This window comes from Chroicocephalus ridibundus, chromosome 2 (assembly GCF_963924245.1).
Source record: "Chroicocephalus ridibundus chromosome 2, bChrRid1.1, whole genome shotgun sequence".
In the NCBI taxonomy this organism is placed as follows: Eukaryota; Metazoa; Chordata; class Aves; order Charadriiformes; family Laridae; genus Chroicocephalus; species Chroicocephalus ridibundus.
In genome coordinates, this window is record NC_086285.1 from 23,081,686 (window position 1) to 23,087,685 (window position 6,000).

The window sequence follows — 6,000 nt, forward strand, 5'->3', positions numbered from 1 at the left end:
GCAGTGTGATGGGGGTAAGTCCACCACGTCTTGAGACGCACTTGTGTTCTGTAGGATGGAGACCAGGCATGAGCTGCAGACAGACAGCTTTTCCTCTCTCAAAAAACTGCAGTTTATCTCTTGCTGCCGTTTCGCAGCTCAGTCTGTGCTTGGTTGGCCATGACATAAAGCACAACTGAACCGTTTAGATGTATAGCACCATAATTACAAAACTTAAAATACAAAGAGAGAAAACAAATCAAAAGAATATGGAGAGATTTTAACATTTTTGATCAGCCGTTCTTCTGCACTTTCTTACTATTTAACTTAAACCAGAGCTGTTCCTTTCCTTGTGTAGTAATCACCCGTCTCCAAGAAGTGAAAATACACTTGCAAAACTAATAAATGAGAATCTGTTTGCAAAGATATTTATTTATGCGCCTGGCACTTCAGGATGCTTAGAGGGTAATCTCAAACTGTGAGCTCTGCACTGTGTAAATTTAGAAGCGATTTTTCTAAATGTCAAGTATTTATTACATGAAAAAAACATTTGGAGTGTGGAGCAGGTCCCCAGTGATATCGAGTGCATTTGGGGAAGGGCTTCTTGGAAGAACAGAAATAATATTTGAGAGATGAAAAACAAATCCTCCGTTCGAAATTGCTTTGTGTACACGGAAATGAGATTGAACAAAGGTAGAAGGCCAGCCCCGTATTTTGCTGTCTCTCATGCATAAAATAGTGGTTTTCCAAACCTTTTATAACCAAGCCTATACCAATCTGTCTTTTCTGGGTCCTGCGGCACTTCTCCCACCCCTGCTCAGATCGCTGCTGCCTCCTGCTCACCCCCTTAGCGGCTCCGGCAGGCTCCGGTCAGACCGCAGGCAAATAAACCCTGGCGAAGTTATTCACGTAGGCTTTTACCCACGGAGTACCTTACCTTAATGTCAACATAATCTCAAATTGCCAAGCAGTAAAGTGCAACTCTCCAACTGGAGGCTGATGATACGGAAGATAAGGGACTCTGGTCCCCTATTGCGAGAAGCCTGCGATGCCTGTTGTTTTGCTTGGAAATAGCAGCCAGCCTGGAAGCTGCAGCAATGCGAGAGCCATCATGAGCAAGGGAAGGATGCAAAAATTCCAGCACGTTTTAAACCAGGAAGCTTTTTCAGGCTGGTGGGTGCACAGAAGCTGAAGGAATTCCCACATGCAGACCCTGCCGGTGGTTTTGGGTTTCTGTATATAGTCCATGGTGCTATACAAGACAAATCCTCAACATTGGGTGGAATATTTGATCTTCTTTTGGGGACCTTCTCAGACTTATCACAGCATCATATACTTCCTAGACCACTTTGCTTGTCATGATGTCATTAGCGAGGCTCTCCCATGTCTTCCTTTTGGTATGCTGCTTTATGCTGGCTTTTCAGTTAGCGCTTACCTTACTCACCTCCCTTTGAAGACTGACTTCATGCCTCGACCTCTAATGTTCTGCAAGAGCAAACTATTTAATGTAGTTGTTTCTTTGTGTTCGGTCTAGGAATCAAAATAAGATCCTTTCTCTCAGCATCTCTGTAAACGTTTCCCTTCTGCTCGTCTGACTCTTTTCTCTCTCCAGATACAGCCTCGTGTTCTCGTGTTACACTGCATTTAGTGCATATTCTGAAGCTGCCACATTACTCCTGGCTACTGTTCTGCCTGCAGATGTCCGTGATGATTTTGGAGGAGCTAAGGTGAGCCCTGTGGTGATGCCAACGGAGTTACACACATCTGCCTCCACGCTCTACTGGGCACAACGCACCTCACTCCCACTGCTCGGGAGATGAGGTGTGCCGGGCTACGCTCCAAACCCACCAGCTCTCCGTGGTGCACCTCACTGGTCCCTTCAAAGTGATGCAGCCTCCTGTGAGGGGACTACAAATGGGATCTTCATATGGTGTATGCAGGGCCTATGACCCCAAAGTCAGCAGAGAGATCTCTGCCCAGTCCTTAGGGGCTTGTCAAGCAGAGAGGCCATCTATGAACTCTAGCTAGGTGACAATGGCCAAGTCACAAGAGGCATTGGCATACAAACCTGCATTACAGCCAGTGCTGCTCTCCTGGCGTTGGAGGTACCGACCAGTGAAGGCATGAACAAGGGTTTCGGTCCTCACTTGCCTGACACCAGAGCTGTCCTGTGCCCTCGATGAGCTGAGTGCCAGGCAGCCAAGGGAGGAGAGAGGCTCACTCTGCCCCTCTGCCGCCCATCTGAAGCCCCGCTGGAGCTCTTGTCTCAGGAGCGGAGAACAGGGCAGGACCTTCTACAGCATCCCCACAAACTTCAGTGTTGGGCCCTTCTACAAGAAAGGGGTCTGCCCGCCTTTACACAGAACTTTAGGCTGCTGTGGGGCAGAGAAGGGAAGTTGGGGGTTGAAGGAAGTGCTAAGGGCCCCAAAAACTGAGTGAGAAGCAAGAACAACAGCAAACAACTTCAACAATACACGTATATTTGCTCACTTGAAAAATGTAAAAGTCAGGACAAAAGGAAAGAACCCTCTTCCCTTTAGGGTCCTATTCCATGGGACTCTTTCAGGTGGATCCCTGAAAAGGCCAAACCCTGCCATCCTAAAATCAAGGGCTGTGATCTTGTTTTTTCCCCTGGTGCCTCCTCTCAGGATCCTGAACTCCACCATCTCTTGGTCACTGCAGCCAAGGCAGCCTTTGACTTTCACAACCCCAGTGTGCCTGCTTTTCCTTGTTTGTAAGCGTGGGGTCCAACAGAGCACCTCTTCTTGTTGGCTCCTCTGTCATTTGGGTTGGGAAGTTGTGATCAATGCTCTCCAGGAACCTCCAAAGCTGATTATGCCCCACTGTGTTTTCCCTCGGATAGATACTGCTGTGGTTAAAGTCTACCATGAGGACCAGGGCCAGGGAACATGAGGCTACTTCTAGCTGTCTGCAGAAGGCCTCAACTACTTGTTCGCCCTGACCAGGCAGGTTAGGGCAAACACCCTCTACATCAGGCACCTCCTTCCCCATGGAGCTGCCTGATGCCCTGGGCTGGGGCTGCCCCAGTCATCCTCCCACACCATCCCCCGGCCTGGGCGAGGTAGGATGGGCCCTGGACAGTGAGGCTCTGCCCTGCCAGCCCCTGTGGGGAGCACCTCCAGTGCCCCTTCATTTGATGACAGTGTAAGTCAAGGTTTGTGGATAGAGGGCCTGTGTTTTATTAGCCTATCTAATAAAGTTGGGAGAAAAAAATTGACAGGCTTTCATCTGAAAGCTCTTTCTCATGTCTGAAATAGATGCCATGAAGTTCAAAGCAATTACTCCAGGTTCAATTAGGTACGTAGGAGCTGCTCTACCTGGAGGAAAAGGTGGCTAGATACTTATGGGTTAAAGGAGAGAAATGCTAAGAAAATAATTTGCGAAGGACAGAGAGACACAAGTAATTTATAGCCTGTGTAGAAAGTGGAGAGGTTAGCTGTGAAGCGGTTGCATGTACTGAAATTCAAAATCGAGCCAGGACTGAAAAATAACCTGGAAGTCCATTTCAATCAAGCTAAACTTCAAAAGGGAGCTTTCGTCAAGTGTGCACACCAATTTTGTTTAAAAAAAAAAAAAAGAAAAAAGTAGAAGCTAAAAGATTGAAAATGCTGATAAGCCATAAAGAGACTTTTGGAGATACCATATTAAACTGAGAACTGCCTATTATCTTGCTGAAAAGCATCTTAGAAAGAAAAAGAAAAGAAAAAAAAAAAGAAAAAACCCAAAAACCCAGCCCAATTAAAAAGGACAGTGAAGGGAACTACTAGAACTTGACAGAAATTGTGTCCAAATGGAAAAATCAGGAAATTCTGGCAAATGAAAAGTAGATCTACAGTGAGATGGATCAAATACCCATTTGAGATTCAGGTTGCTAACAAAAAACACTTTCAAACACATCCAAGCCATAATGTCTGCCAGAAATTCAGTACAGCCTCAAGCGAGACACTCAAGAGGCCGGAGGTTACTCAGCAAAGATAAGGCCATAGGAAAAATCTTGCATGAATACAGCTCATTAAGTACAAGGTCAAGGAGCCCCCAGTGACAGATGAAGAACAATCTCAAGCTGAAGAGGTTTTGAAATGAATCAATACACGGACACGTAAGAAGGCGACAGGGTGGCAACCATCGAGTGGGTCTGGGGTAACTCAGCATGAAATTGTTAATTTGCTAGTTGCGATGCATCTGGTGTCAGAGGGATAGTCAATGGCCGGTATAAATTCAGACTCCATAAAAAGGCTCCAGGGTGATGCTGAAATCTATAGAGCAATAAATCATAACATTTTTACCTGGCAAAATCAGGAGGAGCTGTAGGAGCAGCTACGCTGGGTAGGATTCCACATGCATTTTTTCCTGAGGAAGTCATGCCTCAGGAATCTGGTGGAAATGTCTGTAGGTTTTTACAAGCTTTGTGAGTAAGGGTGATGCAGATGGAAGATTTTGTCAGAAGCTCTTGTAAAATGATCACTACAGATTCCTAAGAAATACGACGGAAAGGTTCTCCCCATTTTAAGCTAGAAAGTAGGAAATGAGAGAAATAACGGAGAGCCTTCGCTGTGGAAGGAAGCTGTTGCTGAGCTCCCACAAGTATTTGCACACTGGAGCATCCGTCATTCAATACATTCGTCAGCGAGCTAGCAAAGAATGACTAGCAGATTGACAAAAGTTTTCAGTTGGTACAAAATTATTAAGGGCGGTCAGTATTAACGCCGAGCTCAAAGTTGCAGAAGGATATCACAGTCCTGGATGACTGGATGATCAAACAGTGGATGAAAATTTAATGTAAATGATGACAAAGTAGGGGGAAAAAATATCTCATAGCTATTAGTCCTTAGGAAATAGATCTTGGAGTCACTGTGGATAACTTTCTGAAATCGTCAGCCCAGTACTGAGCAGTGATCAAAAAAGTAGATGGGGTATTTTTACTTCCTTTGAAGGTAACTGAGCACAAACCAGGAGTTCCCATTATGTCACTCTGTGTTGCTCCAAGGCACATGCCTCGAAGACAGCGCGTTGTTTTAGTCAGCTTGTTTTGTACAGATTATCGCAGAACTAAAGTGAGGAGAAGAGTGATGAGGGTTATTAGGGTTACAGGATGGCTTCTAGGTGAGAAGACACTAGAAATGTTAGAAACATGGAGTGGCGCCGGGGGGGAGCTACTAGAGAAGTCTGTCAAATGAGGAGTGGCATGGAGGGGTTGAACGCAGAATGATTATTTGCTGTGTTTCATAACACAAGAACTACTGGAAAATCAACAAAATTATCAGACAGTGAGGATAAAATATATATAAAAAAAATGGTTTTCCCTGGTACACTGTCAAATGATGAAATACAGGCTGATGGAAGCCAAAAATATCAAAGGATTCCAATCAAATCAGACAAGTTCATCAATGATCTAGATCAAGCCACTACTCAAAAAGTCCCTGAATTTCTGTTTGCTGGAAAATGAAGGCTGTTCCAGGGATTGGAACCCTGTTTCTTATGGCCTTTTCCTCAGCAGGCACTGTAGGAGACTGAGTGGATCGCTGGGTGGATACTGACGGACAGTATGGCTGTTCATATGTTGTTGTAGAGCTCTGGCCTTTACTTACTCTCTCATCCGCCAGGTCACCACTTTTCAAGACCAGTCAGTATAATTCAAGATAATGAAGCTAAGCTCTTTTGAGGAAGCGATCTTCCCTCTCTACTCAGCCCCGGTGAGACCCCTCTGCAGTGCTGGGCTCCCCAGTACAAGAGAGAGATGGACACACTGGAGCAAGCAGCCCAGGGCCACAAAGACAATGAAGATCCTGGAGTATCTGACATACGAGAAGAGGCTGAGAGAGCTGGGACTGTTCAGCCCGGAGAAGAGAAGGGTCTGGTGGGATCTCATCAACATGTATAAACACCTTATGGAAGGAGTAAGGAAGGTGGAGCCAGCTGGTATCCAGTAAAAGGACTAGAGGGAATGGGCATAAAATGAAATTCAAGAAATTCTGTTTATAAGGAATAACTTTTTCATTT